The sequence below is a fragment of the Heloderma suspectum genome, chromosome 5, assembly GCF_057233095.1.
Source record: "Heloderma suspectum isolate Gila_16-S chromosome 5, 16-S_ref, whole genome shotgun sequence".
NCBI lineage: Eukaryota > Metazoa > Chordata > Lepidosauria > Squamata > Helodermatidae > Heloderma > Heloderma suspectum.
Genome location: NC_139462.1, coordinates 161,523,372 through 161,543,644, shown reverse-complemented (window position 1 = coordinate 161,543,644; position 20,273 = coordinate 161,523,372).

Genomic DNA, 20,273 nt, shown 5'->3' with positions numbered 1-20,273 from the left:
TAAATAATTTCTAGACCCACTGTACTGAACTAATTATCTGGGTCATTCAAATTTTTGCTTCTGGAAGTAATTATGGCCTTTGGGAGTGTACTGTATAATACACACTTCTGATTGGAGCTGAAGTGAGAGGCCTCCTTATCTTCAGGAACAGTATGAAGCAAGGTTAGCAAATCTTCCTTATATCCTAAGGGCCTTTGTTTCATGCATAAAACTCCCATTGATTTGAATAGAAATTGCAAAGATACTAAACACACACACAAACACACACAGAGAAATAGACAGGGCCCTGATTGCCTCTACACTGTGTTGTCATATTTGCTTAAACAGTTTTCCCTATGACAGTTTCAAAGTGTCTTCTGCCCCATAGGAACCAGAGGACATAGTGTACCACACTGGAGGAATCAAGTCGCAGCTGTCCCTGTTTTTTGATTAGGCTACGGGCCATGCTGTTGCCATCTGCACAGGGGTGGGTGGCAGTACAGCATACATGTAGGATAATCCCAGTCGCACCATTCCTCTTTTAGTCAAGGTAGCGCTTCCCCCTCTTCTCACATCGCTTGTTGTGCTTGTAAGGTGCTGACTCTCTACAATGCCTCTGATGTGGCAGTGGTTGGTTGGTGGAAGTTGTTGTGTGCAGGTTGGTGACACATGCAGTCACAGGCCTCGTTTCTACTCCAATGTATTATTAAGTAACCCGTAACCAACAACAACAAAGATACTAAGCTAAAGATCTCCTAATAGCAGCTTGTAGCTGGGACATATTTCACAAAGAGTGGGAGTGTGTGATTTATTGTACTTGCCTCTCCATTTCTAATCCACATGGGGGATTTTTTGTTCTCATTAACAATGCCATGCCCATTCCTCTTAATGGCATTAACAGCAGTCCCCTGCATTGGTTGAGTGCTGGATATACAGTAAAGGAAGTCTATAAAGTAAACAAGAGAAGAGGGTTTTGCTTTCACATCCAACTCCTTCACGTTTTTGTGGAACCCCTTTGCTTTGATTTGCCCTCATCTTCTGTAACAACTTCCCTTGGTGCTTAATGAATTGGAATAGATCCCAAGTTTGCTCACAACCAGGCTTCTATCAGTGTTGATCTTATATAAACTTTTATGCCCAAAATAAACAGCATGACATATCTGAATTTTAGGAAACCTTGGTCCTAGCAATTTCTGAGCACAGACTTGTATATTTAAGAATGCACTTGGCAAGTTTCCTCCACTCTTAGTTGCACTTTGCTTACATTTTCCTTCCTGTTATTCCATCTCAAAATTACTCCCTCAGCTGCTGAAAAAATACGTCTCTTAAAAAACAGAAGTCCAGCTGAAAGTATTTGTTCTTGGGCCTTATCTAGCTCTGAGACTAAGCTAACAGTTCTGTAGCTAAGGATGGGTTGCTTGCTATTATTCCCTCTCTTGAATATAATATTCACTGTTCCTCCAGTTACCAGGTATTCCTCCAAAGTTAATTGATTTATGAGAAATCTTAGCTAGTGGGCCTGCTATTTCATGCACCAACTCTTTTAATATTCTTAAATGGAGATTATCTCTCCCCTCCCCACCCCCTGATTTGAGTGTATTAAGAGCTTAGATTTGTGTAGCTCAGATGAAATAACTTCCAGTTTGCCACAATTTTTTTTTCAAGCACTCTCTCAATATGAACCTGTTCAGTATCAATCTTCTATATGCTAAGTGACATAAGTTTTAAGTTTTGCCACCCCTCGTCTCTAAAGAGAAATATTCTAGCCCCCAAATTTCCTGCATTGTCAATTTGTGCCGCTATTTTAGCATGAATTTAGTTTTAGAAACATTGTTGACCAAAATGGTCTTAATGTGTTATGGAATGGTACTTTTCTGCAAGTATTTCTCCTTTCTCTTGTCTGAACTACTGTAGAATCACACAGTGATGCAGCTTCGTACTGTAGCAGCCATATCGGGGGTCAGACTAAGTAGCCTCATGCAGTCTCATGCTTCATGTTCTTGCTGAGCTCTTTCTCCCTTGAATATATTGTTGTAAGCTGATGAGACACAGGAATTCCTTATCTTGTCAAAGGTCATACAATTGTATATCTTGTTCTCTGCTGTTCTCTTCTGTTCTCTCCTTGTCATGGCTACCCTATAACCCAGTTCTTGTATTATAAACAATGGTGCTAGGAGAAGAAATGTTGAGGACTGCAACCCCACGCGGGAGGGGGAGGAGGAGCCGTTTCATATGTGTCACAATGTCTATAAAAACAATGTGCTGATGTATTTCGGGGCTTCTGGCTCTTTGGAAATGATTCCAGCCTTAAGCCCGCGCATTAAATAAAGAATCTCTTTTTCCTTCACTCCGTGGTCTCTCTGACTCTGGGTTCTGCAACAGTACTTTTAGTCTTGGATACAACGGTCTTATGGGGCCCCTCTTTAGATGGCCATGTGTATTACTTCAGTTGTAAAGTAATATAACAACTAACATTCTTTAGTATATAAAAACTAATGTGCTTCACTTACAACTGCTTCTACAGTCCTGACATGTTAGAAAAATAAAACAACTGTTTGCCAACCCGATTTTAAAAACAGCAACAACAACCTCTGAGGATGTGCAGTTCTGCATTTTAAACTCAATTAAATCATAGCACCATCACAACTACAGGAATAAAATGGAGTTTGCTTCTGCTGCCTTGATGTCCTTGTCATCCACCAGTCTCTGGGGTGGTTATTGGGGGTGGAGGTGGGGGGCTGGGCTGTGAGGCCTTGGACTTTACAGCCCTAGATGCACACTGGAATCACATTTACCTTCTACACAGCTGGATAATGGAACTCTTTAATATTATCCCTAGCTGCATAGGAGCTGCTTTTCCTTGACTGGCTCCTGCATGGCTCAGATAACCCAACCACATAGGGTTGGGTAGGGGTTGGTCACATGGTTCCTGACCATGGAGTCAGCACCCAGAAACTCTAAGCTCTACAGGTCAAATGCTTTATTTAATTTATACAATAATTGTGAATCATTTTGGAGCCTCTTCAGTGGAGCAGGTTAATGACAATTCTAATTTTCTCTTTCCGTATCATTTATATTTAATAGAGTAAAATATTGCTGTTACTTGATACCTGCCGGTAACCTTTGAGCCACATGATCCAGTTTTGATAAAGATTCTAACTGCTCCTGGGAGGAGGTTTTAGTGAGAGAATATCGATAAACAGTGCACCTTTCTGAAGGAAGTGAAAGATCAATTCACTTGGAATAAATGACCTCACGTAGAGTCGAGGAACAGGAGGGAATTGTGTTGTGGCAGCAAGGAAGAGAGCAGATAGCCAAGGGAGTTTTCAGGACAGGGAGATGGAACCACCAGGTAGCTCAGAAGGACTTCTTTGGGTGAGAACAAAGGTGGTATAGTCCCATGAGAAGCCTCTGCCACAGCCTTCCCCAACCTAGTGCCATCCCAATGTTTTTGACTACAACTCCCATCATTCTTGACTATTGACCATGCTGGCTGAGGCTGATGGGAGTTGGTCCAAAACACCTGGCAAGCACCAGGTTGGGGAAGCCTGTTTTATCATGTCAGCTGATGAGAGTTTGAATCAGTAGTAGTCTCTGGAGTTCAATGGTCTACTACAATTCACACCCACAAATCCCTGGCCCCAGGCCTTTACCTGGCTCTTTCCTGCTATGCTTAGGATGTCTCCTTTATTCCCCATGCCTTCCTTAATAGTAAATATGTGGAGTGATACTAAGGCTGGGCTCGGAACAACAAATGTCCCCCTTGCAACAGCTGCTAACAAAGTGCTGCCTTTCAAATGTGAGGACCACTGACTGGCTGGGAGAAGCTCCTTGCTCCACTAGAAGTCACCAACCCATCCATAATGCTGCATGAAATGTGACACCAACAAACACAACGGGCCCACATATATCTTTTCTCATGGTATAATTTATGCAAAACAATCAGAGCAAGGTCAGGTCTGGCAGACTGCCCGGATGACATTCATTTATCTTTCATGCATTAGGATCTGCTCGTTCTGAAAGACCCTCTTTTCATCCCATTCACAAACATTCTTCACATTGCTCAGCTAGCTAAGCAGCATCCTGCTACACACATTATTAGCCTATCACACTGGCTGGAGTTACCTAGAGCCAACCATGCAGCCGGCCTTCTGTTATTTCTACATCACATGCTGTAAGCATGGTAGCCCACAGAGCATGAATGACAAAGAGTTCAATTGATTTAAAAGGGAGGAAGGTATTTTTGCCCTTCTTGCCTAGGAGGCTATCCACAAACATAGCAGAAAATGATGCTCTGACCCAAAGACTCACCTCATGCCAAGGTGCCGACATTAGTGAAAAGGGCAAGATAATATGCTTTAACAGCACACTGTTTGTCATTTAAAGCACATAGTTTCCTAGATGCTGTGCATAGTTTTGTTTTTTGTTCTTAAATAGTCCTTCCCCACAGGCCGAGGCCTACAATCTAAATCAGGGTCTCAGAACCTTTCAGCTCCATTTCAGAGAAAATCTTGGGCACTGTATCCCAGTAGTGGGTGGGGCTGAAGGCAAAAGCGGAGGGACCAAAATATCTGAATATTTTAGCTTAAAGCTCTTGCTGTCCTTCCAGAATGGGAGGGAATACTGCACAAAAGCTGGGGAACCACCAAATGATTGGTGGTTGGGGAAAGGAGGCGGGGCCAGGAGAATGGGCATGGTTTTCTAGGGACTACTGGTGGGCTGGATTGGGACCCACCAGAGGGCCTCCAGACCTGAGGTTCTGCACCCTGGATCTAAATAGACAGATAAGAAAAAAAAGATGGGAAGAGAAAAACAAGCCAACTCACGCACCAGTTCTAAAGGTTATGTAATGGCTCTTAAGATGACCTGATTGATTGGAGACAGTTCAGTGGGGATTTGTTTTCTTAGCCAAGCTGGTGGATTGAGCCCTGATACCCCATCTTACCCAGGAAAAATGGCTGCTAATAGATCAGGGAGAGGAAAGGCCAAATGGCTGTTGTTATGGGAAGAAGACCCACCCACGGTCTGTAGCAACTCCCACAATTTGAATTGAATAATAAGGAGGATGAAAGATGAGGATGAAACTTTTGAAAAGCAAATAGCCAATGTTTCAAGGAAGCATGATGTAGTAGTAATGGGGGACTTCAATTTCCCCGATATTTGTTGGGAGACAAATTCTGCAAAATATGGCCCCTCCAAGAAATTCCTGACTTGTGTTGTGGATAACTTCCTCCTACAGAAAGTAGAGGAAGGAACGAGAAGATTGGCTATCCTTGACTTGATCCTAACCAACAGAGATAACTCAGTGGATAAAGTAGCAGTTACAGGAACTCTGGGGGAAAGCAACCATGTTATACTTGAGTTCTTGGTTCTAAAGGAAGCAAAAGCTGAGTGTAGCCAAACACGTACCCTGGATTTTAGGAAAGCTGATTTTCATAAACTCAGAACAATGATCAGTAAGGTCCCATGGCAAGTGACGCTAACGAGAAAAGGAGTCCAAGATGGGTGGGAGTTTTTTAAAAAGGAAATTCTCAAGGCACAATTACAAACAATTCCAACAAGAAAAAAAGGAGGAAGCCAACAGAAGAAGCCAATGTGGCTTCACAAAAAGCTTAGAGATGACCTGAAAACAAAAAAGCACACATATAGGAAGTGGAAGGAAGGCCAAGCAACAAAGGAAGAGTACAAGCAGGTAGCACAGAATTGCAAGGATGGCGTCAGGAAGGCTAAAGCTGAGAACGAGCTGAGGTTAGCAAGGGATGCTAAAAACAACAAAAAGGCTTTCCTCAGATTAGGGATGGGCGGAGCCCCTACCTTTTGTTTTGGAGGGGCTCCACGGCGGGGATGCAATCTGTCCCTCCCCCCGGAAACCTCTTTGGCCGGCGCCGCTCTGCGGTGATTTCGCAGAGCCAGCCACCAGCTCCATATCACCAGCGATATGGGCGGTTGCCATTGCCGTGCCGTATCGGACTGACTCCGGACTAGGGATGTACGAAAGTCACTTACCTGTTCGCGGATTATGTTGATGGTGGGGGGGAGGTGTTCCGTCCCTTCCCCCAGAATCCTCGCTGGGGGGGGAGGCACTCCATACCTCCCCCCTGGAATCCTCCGCGGCCAGCTGTGCTCCGCGGCAGCTCTGCGGAGCAGCCAACCAGACCTGGCCAGGCCAGAGCCGTCCGCAGCCGGATTTCCGGCTGCGGAAGGCTCTGGGTAAAACAAAAAACCACATACGCAAATGGCAGCGGCTATGGCCGCCGCCATTTGCGTTCCTTATTTTTGCCCTCTTAATCTACGTAAATATTTACGTAGACTATGACGGCAAAAATCAAGGGGAACGCAAATAGCGTAGCGGGCGCTATTTGCATCCCTTTTTGATTCCCTGTTTTAGCCTACGTAAATATTTACGTACATATTTACGTACATATTTACGTAAATATTTACGTAAATCAAGGGGAACGCAAATAGCGTAGCGGATGCTATTTGCGTCCCTTTGATTCCCCGTTTTAGCCTACGTAAATATTTACGTAGGCTAAAACGGGGAATCAAAAAGGGACGCAAATAGCGCCCGCTACGCTATTTGCATTCCCCTTGATTTTCGCCGTCATAGTCTACATAAATATTTACGTAGGCTAAAACGGGGAATCAAAAAGGGACGCAAATAGCACCCGCTACGCTATTTGCGTTCCCCTTGATTTTCGCCGTCATAGTCTACGTAAATATTTACGTAGATTAAGAGGGCAAAAAGAAGGAATGCAAATGGCAGCGGCCATAGCCGCCATTTGTGTACGTGGGTTTGTTTTTTGTTTTTTTAACCCACTCAGCCATGATAGGCTACGTAAAGATTTCCGTAGGCTATCATGTCGTGGTTTTTTTTTTAAAACCTAGTCATGATAGGCTACGTAAATCTTTACGTAGCCTATCACGTCTTTCTTTTTCTTTCTTCCTTTTTTTTTTTTACCAGAGTGGAAATGGTGGCAGCGGGAGCCGGTCGGAAGACCGGCCGCCACCGGAGCTGCCGCCGCCCGGAAGATCTGCCCCAGGTGAGTCTCGTCCTGGGGGGGATCCGCGAGGGGAAGGGGTGTGGCAGGCCATTCCACCACGGAGTTCGGGGGGCTGAATGCACTGGCGTTCGGCCTCACCATGATCCGTGGGAGAATTCTCTGCCATCCCTACTCCGGACGCAAATGGCATAACGGACGCCATTTGCGGCCGTAAAGCTCTTAGGTTAAGCTAAATGCAGCTGTAAATGGCTGCATTTAGCTTAAACTAAGGGGTTTATGGGCGGAAATGGCGTCCACAGTGCCATTTGTGTCCGGAGTCAACCTCAGCCAGCAATACGGGATGGCAATGGTGGCCATATCGCTGGTGCTCTGGAGCCGCCGGCAGGGAGGATCCAGCTGGGGAGGATTCTGCGGGGAGGTGGAGGTAAGGGATCCTTTCTGCCCTGGATTCCAGAGGCCAGATTCTTTTGAATCCGGCCTCATTGGGTTCCGTGGCGGAATTCTCCAACATCCCTACTTCAGATATATGCACAGTAAAAGACAGAGGAAAGAAATGGTGGTTCAGCTATTAAATTAGGATGACAAAATGATAACAGATGACAAAGAAAAGGCAGAAGTGCTCAGTTCCCACTTTGGCTCAGTCTTCTCCCAAAAGACGGTCTATAACACACACACCCGGCAAAGGCAAAGTACAGGTTGAAGGGGCAGGATTGCAGCTTGAGACTGATAGGCATATGGTCAAGGAACACCTAATTACTTTGAATGAGTTCAAGGCTGGATCTACACTTACCTCCTTTTTTCGCTTCCAATGAGGTTTCACCACCCACCTTTCACACTACGCAGTACCCGCCTCGAATTGGACCTGGAATTTCCCACTTCCGTGCTCCCGCTTTCAATACCCTACTATCCCGTTATTTCCCCTTAATGTGTTCTGATTTTCTGCCTTTGCTACCGAATCCGGTCGTAGCCCCCTCCCCCACCTGTCCATATACGGCGGTGTTTGTATTTCCCTCCTGTCCAATCACAGCTCTCAACGGCCCCATGTCTTCTTCCAGCTACTGATCACATAGCTTCCTCAGCAGCCCCTGTTTCCTCAGCAATAAGCAAAGGGCTGGATGTGCGTGTGCTTGTTTGATCTCGGAAGCCAAGCGGGGTCAGCCCCAGTCAGTAGTTGGATGGGCAACCACCTGGGAATCAGGCTTCCTGCACTGAGCAGGGGGTTGCGCTATCCCTTCAAATGAGATTAAGATTTACCCCCTCCTATCCCAAGCTCTGGATATATTTTTTTTTTAATAAAGGCGTTATCCTCGCAGAATCGGGGCTTCTACGTGATTTTTTTTTTTCTAATTCAGGCATGATCTTTGAAGATTCAAAGTTGTGAAGCTTATAATCTGGAGCAGGTTATAAAGCAATCCACCTGTAAGCACCTTGAAAACAATGCAGTGATTACTGGGCGTGTTTAGCCTTTAGAAGGGAAGACTGAGGAAGATATGATAGCGCTCTACAAGTACTTGAAAGGTTGTCAGAGAAAGGAAGGCCAGGATCTCTTCTCGATCATCCCAGAGTGCAGGACACGGAATCATGGGCTCAAGTTACAGGAAGCCAGATTCCATCTGAACATCAGGAAAAACGTCCTGACTGTTAGAGCAATATGACAATGGAACCAATTACCTAGAGAGATAGTGGGCTCTCCCACACTGGAGGCATTCAAGACGAGGCTGGACAGCCAATTGTAAGGGATGCTTTGACTTGGATTCCTGCAGTGAGCAGGGGGTTGGACTCAATGGTCTTATAGGCCCCTTCCAACCCTACTATTCTGTGATTCTATGATAAGGTGTGGGGTTCAATGCTGACCCATATTTTGATCTTTAAAGCCACCTTCTACACTCCTCAGATAACAATACCATACCTTGGGTCTAATATTCCTGGGGTCTCTGCCCTATAGAATACTTAGCAGAATGGCTAATCCAGGCCTTGTTGCTTCTATTCCTGTGAGCTACTTGCCTAGGCAGATACTGGGTGCAGGGATGCAGCAAACTTTTTTTTTTAAGGGAGGGCACTAAATGAGAAACATTAGTGCCTTAAATCTATAGATGTATAGAATTTGCTTGTGATGGTGTTAGCAGCAAGATGGCCAATGTATCAAGTCCACATGATTTGTACTACTATATGCCAGCATAAGTTACATACACAGCACAAGCGTTCATCAGATTGTGTTTATGGTTAGATACATCCACTGACTGAGGTTTAGAAGAGTATAATCGGCCCAAGTGCCAAAACTTTGGCAGATTTTACACCAGTCTTTTAAAATAAAGATATTCTAGGTAAGTAACAAGACACTCTGCTCATGTGAAAATAAATGCATGTCTTCAAAGTGTAGCATAAAGAGATGTTTTATTTGCAGTCGTTTACCCTGTGCCTCAAAGACATGAATTTTCAAATCTCTATCGCCGCATAGTATTAAACGGGAAATAAAGTGCCTTATGTGAATGACAGTAATTGTTTTAAACCAGAATCTAAACTCTCATTTTAAGAAATAAGAGTGTTGCCTGAGAAACAAGATACTGTATTCTAGAGGGGAAGAGAGTCATTTGTTTTCTATATTATATCAGGTTTCCTGGGCAAGTCCATTTCCTTAGCTGCTGCAGGTTTTCTCATTTGGATTATTGTTGGCAAACTGGAGAATGAATAATTCTGTGCCCAGTGTTGTCATCTAAAGGAGCCAGAACAGCAGTTCTCCACTCACATGGGATAAGTCACATTAGTGCCCTTCAGGAATTATGCAAGACCTGGACTTGAAATTAACAAATGTATCCCTTAACCTGCAAAACCTTTATCTGCACAAAGTTAGGACTGTCTTTAGGGCAATCACTCAATAATTAAAATAATTAAAATTGTTTAAGGATATGCCTTTGCCTTGTCCTCAACCTTAATGGTTAGCATTACAGGGCTGTGTGAAGTCTGAACCCCCCCCCCCCTCAAAACTGGACTGGTCCAGTGGGGTGACCCATCTGATGCAAAAAAGAAAAAAAAGTGGGGGTTGATGGAAAAGGCTTTTTATTATACTAAGGACACAATCCTATGGCTGCTAGTCAGCACCTAGACAGTCATAGGATAGGTTGGTTCCTGGGAACCTACCTTGAAGCACACTCTCCGAGGTCAGTTCCCTGAGAACCAACCTCCACCCCCTCCTGTAAGAGCAGCATGGAGCAGCAAAAACGGGGCATTCTTGGGGACAGGCCAGTGTGGGGAGGGCGGAAGCGCCTTTCTGATGCTTCCTATGCATTGTCTGGCATCCCCCACCCCACTTCCTGCAGCTAGACAGCCGCAATTGGCTGTCTAGCCGTGAATGCAGGGTGGCTGAAGCACGGAGGGGAAGATCCCCTCCATGCTGCCCCTGCCCTGCATTGGATAGGCGGTCACCTCTGAGTTTGGAGGCGGCCGCCTATCCCCAATAGGATTGCGCCCTTAGGAACACTAGAAGCTGCCTTACACCGAGTCAGACCTTGGTCCATCTAACTCAGTATCATCTTCATTGTCAGAGAGTGGTTCTCCAGGATTTCAGACAGAAGTCTTTTCCAGCCCTACCTGGAGATGCTGGCAATTAAACCTGGTACCTTTTCCATGCAAAGCATGTGCTCCACCACTGAGCTATGGTCTTTCTTTATATTTAGGTTTAGAGGCAAGCATATGATACTGATGTAGTTCAGTTCTCATAAAGTCTGTCCTCAGAATGTGGAATCAGGCATACACATCAAAGTTTTAACAGATCATCAGCCTTTATTCCAACAACAACAACAACATGTGGCTGATGGAGAGAAAATCAAATATGGCTGACTGAGAGAGTCAAACAAGAAGAGAGAAAGCGATACACAGAGAGATTCAGAAGGAACAGAAAGTGGATTTCTTAAGGATACACTGACATGTATATCAGTGATACACTGAAATGACTCAGCGATGGAGCGCAGGGGTTGTGTGCATACAGTCCTAGGTTCAAACCCTGTGGGGCATTTCATAGACAGAGGCAGTAAGATACTCCTGCGTGGTAATGGCTCCATGCACAAATCAAGATCCTGCTCTAGGATTGAGGAGACCCTCAGCAAAATACCCTCTGTTGGGTCTCCTCCTTCCTTGGTGTGCCTTGGTGGCAAGCAGCGGCAGCACTCTGAATAGGCACCAGGTCCCCAGTCAAGGCCACCATTTTAATTTCCCACAATGCTCTCGTACAGTAACACTACACTGGGGACATTGTGGGAAATTTAAATGGTGGTGCCTGGCATTGATTCAGAATGCCATCTACCGGGGGCAGGGGGGGAGTAAAACTGGGATCCATGCTCAGGGCAGGCATCAATGGTGGGCCCTGTCAGGGCGCTTGAGAAGTGTTTCTTAACATCCTTCTTACCTCCAGATATGGGGCTAGGATTCATGAGGCTTCGGAGAGCTGCTACTCCTCAGAGTAGACCATACTCATCCAGATTTGATGAAGCCATTAATAAAAAAAGGGGGGGATTTTGAAATTATTAGATTCTCTTGTATTTTTACAAGCACCTTAACTGTGTGGGGTTTCAGTAGCAAAATGCTAAGACTAAAAAACATGAATACACTATATATTAAAAATGACAACATAGTGTTATCTGCCGTGCCACCTTGGGATGGGTTGAGCAAATGGGCCATCATTTAAGGATAAAGTGAATTCAGTTTTCCCCCTCAAATTGAAATGCCATAATTTCAACTAGGTCTCATGATTTCATGGACCCCTTTCCTGATTTTTGAACACTCATGCACTTACCTATTCTGACAGTGCTGTTGGGCAATTTAAGGATCACTTCTTTGGCTTGCATCTTTAAGAAGATAAGCTACAAAGCTATAAATACAGTGTTTTCAGTGTCAAAATTTACTACCAAAGAGCATCTAGCCAGTGTTATATTATTTGTTTCAAAACCAAGAAGAATGGACTCCAGATCGTATCTTTGTTTGGTTCTATTTAACATTTCAACTATGTGCCATGGAGAGATAAATATGACCCACCGTTATCTGATATCGAGAATGAAAATATTGCCCCTTCTGTAGCCTAACTCTTCTCCTGCACTATACCATGAAATGATCCAGAGGTTCATTTGTGAGCACCAAACTACACATCACACAGCAAGCAGTCTGCCATTTTAAACACATGTTTGAAACTCTACGGGAGGGAGAGCTGCTTGGTGGAGCTGGGAAATGGCAGGCATGGAAACTTCTCATCAGAAAGTGTAATCTCCCCACTGCCACTTCTCCGCTTTCAGTTACGCCTTTTGGAAAAAGCTTTTCCTCTTCAAATAGGGCTGTTGAGATACAGTTGCATGTGTTTGAATGTAACATGTAATTTGGCCCTGATGAATGTCTCCTGACAGGTTTTGAGCCATTGCTTAGAAATACTGCAGTCATATTCAGCTTCAGAAGCAGAAGCGTTAAAAAAAAAAGCATTCATACCTCCTTATGAATCTGTTGAAACATCTTCTGAACCAGGGGTGTTGAACCTCAGGCCTGCAGGACAAATCTGGCCCCATGTGGCCCTCTGAGGTTCTCCAGATGGCCACGCCCTTTCCCCTGACCACTGATCACTTTGGCTTCCTGGCATTTGGAAGTTTTTTTCACCCCATCCTAAAAAGTGGAAATGCCTCTCCTAAGCCTGAGTTACTGGCAGGAACAGCATTAAGCCAATATATGCTGGCATTGTTTGCATTTTGGCCATGCCCCTTTTGCCACTGGCCCCTCCCACCACCAGACTGTGGCCCCCAAGAGCTTTTCTGACATTGTACTTGGCCCTCAGGCTGATAGAGGTCCTAAACTAATCCTCTTAGTTCAGTGTAGCCATCCGTGAAGCTGGATCATGTCCCTACCAAAACTACACATGCCTCTGCCTTGTATGCCAGATGACCTTGCTATCCCACCTTCACCTTATTGAGAACAGCACAGCCTTACACTGGCTTTCCAAGACCATTCACACTGCATTTCTTTTTGCTTATGTGGCATAGCGGTTAGAGTGTCAGGCCAGGACAGAGGAGATTCAGGTTCACGTTGCACATAGCCATAAAGTTCAAGTGGGTGGCCTTGGGCCAGTCACTCTCTCTCAGCCTAGCCAACCTCATAGGATGATTGTGAAGATAATATGGGGGTGACAGAGAACCATGTGCACCATCCTGAGAAGGAAGGGCAGAATATAAATATATATAAAAAGAAAGGAATAGGTTTATACCTACACTGTTTTAAGTGCACACCTAAAAATGTCAAGTGTGGATATTAACAAATAACATTTGCATACCTGTGCATCATCTGGGTACACTTTTCAGGGAGGGAGCTGTGTGACTGGCTGCAGCTCTTTGATGAGCATGCATTTAGTGCCAAGCCCAGGACTGCCTCTGTGTCATAATGTGTGCCATTGTTTGAATAGTTACACAGCTGTATCCCCTAAATTAATGTTGATGTTTATCCAAATTGCACAAAAAGGAGGATATAAAGGGCAAAAAGAAGGTGTATTGCTTTGAAAAAGGAGAAGAGTTCCAAAGAAACCCAATGATTATTCAAGCATCAAATAATCTAGCATAGTCTCACTGTGTGCTATGCTTTCTTCTTCTTCTTCCCAAAGTTTAAAGCAATCATTTCTTTCTCTGGCAACAGGAAACAGCTGATAATAGAACTCCCCTTTTGTTTTGGTTTTGCTGGCTTCTCCCCATGTCTTGTGTTTGCTTTGGCAGCCTCTCTAGCATCCTCTGGAAGACCAAAGAAGGTGGGGGAGGGGAAACCAAGTGTGTGGTTCAAACCCCAGGATGTCCAACTGCTGTCACTCCTGTGGTGCACAGCATAAAAGTAGCAAGACTGCTTCTGAACCTTGATCCTTCTCCCTGTGGGCTTTAAAAGAGCAATTAAGTGGATTTATGTGTGCCAGTAGACATTCAGAAAGTGCTGCAGAAAACAACCTGAAACGAACACATTAGCTGGCCAAACATGATACTCATAATCTGGAAGACAGCATTGGATATCATTGGCTTTAGAAATGATCTGAAGAGGAGGGGGTGAGGGGAATGGATTTGCTTCCTTTTTTGTTTCTTTGGGCACAATCGTCTAGGAAGTTCTTCTGGGCAAGATCCATTGAAATGATGTGATGTGATGCACACCACCCTTAACATGGTTTATACATCCTTACATCTGGGGTGCACAACCTGTGGCCGAGGGGCCGTGTGCAGCCCCACAAGGCTATTAGTGTGACCTCCCATGTGTGCTCTGACCCACTGCTGCCACCGAATGTGTGTGAGTGTGTGTGTGTGTGTGTCCCTGTATGTATGTACACACATGTGTGGTCCCTGACCCCTGAGTCAGCATCATTGCAGCCCTTGGGACCGAAAAGGTTGTGTTCTCCTGTCTTACACAAGTGGAGCACAGTGTGATGGTCAGTTTACAGCTTAAGAGTGCTGCTGTCTTTTCATCCCACTTTGGAAAATGATGCCAGACTTAGGGGTGTTTGACCACCCATGCATGGTATTCCCTTGGTGGCATCTAGTTGTGTTGGCTGGGGACTGGTGTCATTATCTGTATAAGAGAGAGACCCAGTTGTGAGAATGGGTATAAGGCTTCTGGGCATTCCTGCACCCATATATTAACAGGCTTGGCTCAATTTTTCTTGATTGGAATGACCTCAAAGGGTTGAAGTATAGACAAATTTGTGGAGGATAATCTCAACAGACAAATTTATCAGGGATATGTCTATCGACAGCTACATACAACCCCCCAGGTTCAGAGGTTTTATGGCAGGGGTGGGCAGAAGGTAGATCTAGATCTATAGATAGGTCCCTGGCTGATCTGGAGTAGATTGGCAAAAATGCTGACTCCCAATCACTTAACAACAGCAGCAACAGAATGACCGCCCTCACCACACCATCCTCAATTATATGGCTGAAATGAAGAAAGCTTGTGGGGTGGGGGTAAATGGCAGTGGATTTTTGTGTGGGAGGACTGCAAGCTCCATACAGGCCTGCCACTCAACAAATTCCTCGGTGGATAAGTTTTTAATTCTAAGTGTATATGTCTTTTGTGCCACACTCCAGTTGTGCAACTTAGTGAAAAAAACCCCAAAGTGGATTCTGCAAGCCTGAAGTCCACCTACCCCTGCCCTATGCTAGTTACCAGGTGCTGTGGAGCCACGGCATGAGACACCCTCCTCCATAGCCTGCCTCTGGACTTCCCAGAAGCATCCGGTTGGCCACTGTAGGAAACAGGATGCTGGATTAGATGGGCTTTTGGTCTGGTCCAGGGCTGCTTTAGGCTTTTCTGACCTCGGGGAGTGAATGAATCCCAATAGCGTAACCAGTGGTGAATTAGGGTACAATTCTGCACACCTTTCGACAGAAAAAAAAAAGTCCCACAACTCCCACCATTCCCCAGCCTGCATAGGGAACGCTGAGAGTTGTAGGATTTTTTTTCCTGTCTAAACTTGCGTAGGATTGCCTCCTTAAAGCCTGCTTTGTTAGAATGACAAGAAGCATTTCTAAAACTTGAATCACATGGCAATCTCCCAAGTGTTTAATGGGAAGAAGTGCAGGAGCTCCTCTTCCCATGTTGCCCAATGGCACTCAGATTGCTGTCAACAATTAGGACAATAGGAAGGTGTTTCTTCTTTCCCACCCCAAACCCTTTTGTGTCTTCTCCTTAGCTCCTCTGAATCCTACTGAGAAACTGTTGTGTTGCTTCATTAGGTTTAACACCTCCAAACCCAGCCCATACTATTAGCCCTCCCACTATAATAGGACTGGGGATTGGGGAAAGGAAAGAAGTATTCCTGAAACATGAAACTCTCCTTCCCCCATTGTCCTCCCCACCCAGTAAATGTTGTGAGGGGTTCTACCTATCAGCCTGTGCAGGATAAAAGGAGACATGCAATGCCTTTCTTCTTTTGCTTTCTTTGTCATAGCGGAAAGGAAGTGAGGTGGCTGGTGGATTGTTTTTTAATGGTTTGATTTCACAGGATTTGTGTTGTTTAAGTGCCATTCATCTTTTTCCAAATCTCTTGTGGGGGAGTTCCATGTGGTTAGGCAGTTCTATTTTTATCAGCTCTACCAGATCATACAAAAGGCTTATATCTGACCAGATACCTAGCAAACTCGTGGCAGGGAGACAAAACAAGACGTTTCTTCTTCTCTGAGATGGACTGCATTGCACAAGATTACCTAATACAGTTGTTATTTTCCTCATGTATATATGTTCAGAAGCAACTCGTTCTCCTTCTCCTTTTTTTTCTTCTTTGGAGATTGCCACTTTTTCCTAATAAGGCTTTGCACCTGGGAATTGGGGTGATTCCATACAGAGGGCTCCTGACACTGCCAATCAAAAGACATGGTGCAGCTATTCCATCTTTTCTTTCTTCGTGGATTTTTTTTCTGGAAGAAGTGGTGGGAAAACACAGGAAGGCTACAAATGGAAGATGTCTTTGTCTGTGCCTCCTGTAAAATTCCATGAATGCGGTAGTGCGATTGCATAGTAAAAGCCTTGTTCTCTCCAGTAGATGTACATTATGAGGTGTGGGGAGGGAAGAGAGACAAGGACCAATGTGGAAACTTGCTTCCTGATCTAATAAGACTCCTTGGGCTCGGGGGGGGGGGGTGCTGCTGCTGAGAGAAAACCTTACATCCCTTTTAGCAGGTCTGTATACAACTTTGAGAACCATGATTAATGGCAATAATTCTAATTGCCTATTCTGCTGGGGTAATTAAGTCAAATTAACTTTGTGATGACATTTTGAAAATGTAACGCAGTGCACAGCGTATGTAAATACTGAGCTCTATCATGGTTCTTTACTCTGGAGAGAATCTGGATTTACCTCTCCCAACATGAAGCATATCTGAGATTCTTACATCCAGGGGGACGATTTCCTTTCCTCTCAGCTGTTGCAACAAAAGGTTCCCTGGACATGTGAGAAGCAAATATTTGTGATACGGGCTCAAATGCAGGGGGTTCAAATGAAAGCTAAGCGCTATTAAGTGCAGCACGGAATCCCCCTTTCATTGAGCGTAGCCTGCAAGCTGGCATGGGATTGGCAATCCACTTTGCCCTAAGGAAATAAAAACAGTAACATGTATGGACACTACTGTCAAACCAACAAAACAAAACACAGCATGAGGGAGGTGGTGCATTTAAAAAAAAAAAAGTTTTAAAGAATAACTGCTTCCTTCCCAGAGCATGGTTTATTTATTTATTTATTTATTGCATTTATACCCCGCCTTTCTCCCTCTTGCAAGGAACTCAAGGCGGCTTACATTATCCTCCTCCTCACCGTTGTATCCTCATAACAACAATCCTGTGAGGTAGGTTGGGCTGAGAGTCTGTGACTGGCCCAAAGTCACCCAGTGAGCTTCCATGGCCAAGTGGGGACTAGAACCTGGATCTCCCGGCTCCCAGTCCGTCACTCTCACCACTACACTACACTGGCTCATCATGGTTCCTGATGAGCAGTAAGACTGACAGTTTCCTGAACTATTAGGACTGGACTAGTATAAGACACTGACCCTGGAAGGAGAAGTCTTCAAGGCCATGGCTGCAGCGGGCTCATGGAGTCCACACTGTGAATTCCTGCAAGCAATTGCCTGGCGGTCTGCATGGTTCCTCCTGATTTGGCATCTTCTTGCTGGGGTTGAGAATAGGTTGGGGCAGCAAATACTCCTATGGGCAGGGAGAGTATTGTCTGCACTTCTTTCTGATGCTGAAGAAAGGAGTCCAAAACACACAGTTGGGCAATATTTTTACCAACCAAAACTCCACAAAACTGTGCACACTTTTGAGTTTTACAGAGTATTTCATCAGGCTAGGTGGCACAAAAAAAGGGGGGACGGAGGAAAACTGAAGGTAAAATCCAACATAAATCCTACTTTGAGTAGACCCACTGAAATGAATAGGATTGAAGTTAGTCATGACTAATTTAAGTCCCATTCATTTCAGTGGGTCTGCTCAAAGTAGGATTTATGTTGGATTTTGCCCTGAAAGTCCAAAGATCTGGCCAGGTGCTGTGGCCATGATGAGGTCTACAGTTTAGAAAGAAGGGAGTCTGGTCATAGCTTGGAGCATTGATAGCAGCTGCAACCCTCACACAAGAACATTATTAAGGGGACGCTTGGGGGCCTTAGTCATTATGAGGTGCTTAAGTGAGATACTTTGCCTGTTCTCAATTTCCTTACATCATGTATCCATAGTCACCTGTTCTTTGAAGGTGCCTGGGGGAGGCCCTTGACCTGTGCAAGTTCATCTTAAGGTCTGAATACAGGCCCAGTGGTGGCTATAACTCTATGTGAATAGGGAACCTTCTGCACATTCAGGGACTTTTTCAGTGTGGAGACAGCCCTATTGCTCATCCAGTTGAATGCACAGGCCAGCATAGGCAGGGATAATGGGAGCTGTAGTCCAAAATATCTTGAATGCACCTGGTTGGGGAAAGCTAGGTTGAGTCAGCGCAACACTGAGTGTACCCAGTCACCTGACCAAGTGGTATTATGCTCCTACTCTCTACTTGGATTTTTCCACATAGCATATGTGTATTAAGAGGGCTGTAAAGTGTCTGAGACTTGGTCACCCAGCTGCCTCAATACCTGCAACAGCCCCTATGAATTTTCAGTTTTCCATGTACACGGGTATGGCACCTGGAAATTGAAAACAGCAGCAACTTTGGATATGAGCAACCATCACTGCCTCTGGCAGTTCCTATGATTGATAGGTACTGCTGGCTAAGCAACAATGAGACGATGAACATGTGATTGTGAGAATGAGCTGCTAGACGCCACAAGAAAAAACCCCAGTTTAGCTCTTGGCGGTGCCATTGCTTTGCTAGATCATGTGAGGACAGATTTCAGGTATGCAGGGTTTTTTTTTTACTAGAATCCCAAAGTCTATCATCAAGAGTAAAACTGTGGCTCAGGGATACAGACATCCACTTAGCAATCAGTCTGATAATCTGCCAATTATTAGTCCATAGTAAAAAGAGGAAAGCAATGGGTTCTCAGTCCAACTCAGTTTGATTGAGAATGTCCTTTTGCATCTTTTGTAGGGTCATCCTCTTCGCTGGACTCTTAAAACCTAGCAAAAGGAAAGTTTCAAAAGTTAACACTTCTTGGCCTTAGCATCAATGTATTTCAGTTGAAATTAATGAAGAGTATTATGCAGTATGCAGTAGTTACCAAGCTCCTGTACTACATAAAGAAAATGTACTACATAAAGAAAATGTACACACCACCCTAAGTGCTCCCCCAATTCCCCCTGTCCTTCTAGCCCCCATCTCAACCTTTGCATGAAATATATTTTGACAATAGATTCTCTTTGTTTGTCCCCCCCTCCCAGCTCAATTAATTTAATGATATGTAACACTGAGCATTATGGGAGTATTGATAACATAACAAAGAGCGATGTTAAAATAAACCCTTTAAAAGTACGGATGGTTGGTGTCAAATGAGTACAAAGGCAGATTAACTGAAATGTCATATCTTGTTGGGTGTTCTTCACTGCCCTTTGTAGAGCATGGTGAAAAAGCCACTGTTCTGCCATTTTAAACTTCTTACATTTTCCCCCTTAGTAATAACAACCTAAAATACTCTGGGCATACGGGAGACAGCGGGTCATTAATTAATATTCTCATCTGCCAAGGAGTGGGAAGAATGATTGTTCTGAATGCACTTGCTACTATTCTCTGGCTTTTTAGTCTTTCAGTTTGAAAAAAAAATGCATTACTGCACTTTTAGATCTTTGTACCACTGTTGGCTTTTACCCTGGCTTTTACTTGGGTTTCTTCTGCTTTAAAAAGTAAGGTTTTTCTGTTAAGCTTTAGTATTTCATTGCATTTTATGGTTTGGTTTTGTGAACTGCCCAGAGAGCTTCAGCTATTGGTCAGTATGGAAATGTAACATTTGTTTTCATAATTAGATGGGAAACTAATTGCATGGAAAATGTCCCCAACCCTTTGGGAAAAGCAGTGGATAGGATGTGATCTGGAGTGGCAATGTGGCAGCAGCAAAAAGGGTTACATACCCCAATCTCTTCACTATTTCCCCACTCAGACTTGTCACCTGCCCAAGCAGCTTTTCCTGGAAGAAAGGGGTGGTGTCAGAGTTTGGGTACATGTGTTTGCACGTAATGTGTGGTCAGTCTCTAAAGAGCTACTTGGAAGAATAAGCTTTTGGTTTCCTACATCCTGAGACTTGTTTTCTCTTTTCCATCCAGTCTCTAAATAAGACTTCCCCAACTTGGCACCCTCCAGATTTTTTGGACGACAATTCCCATTAT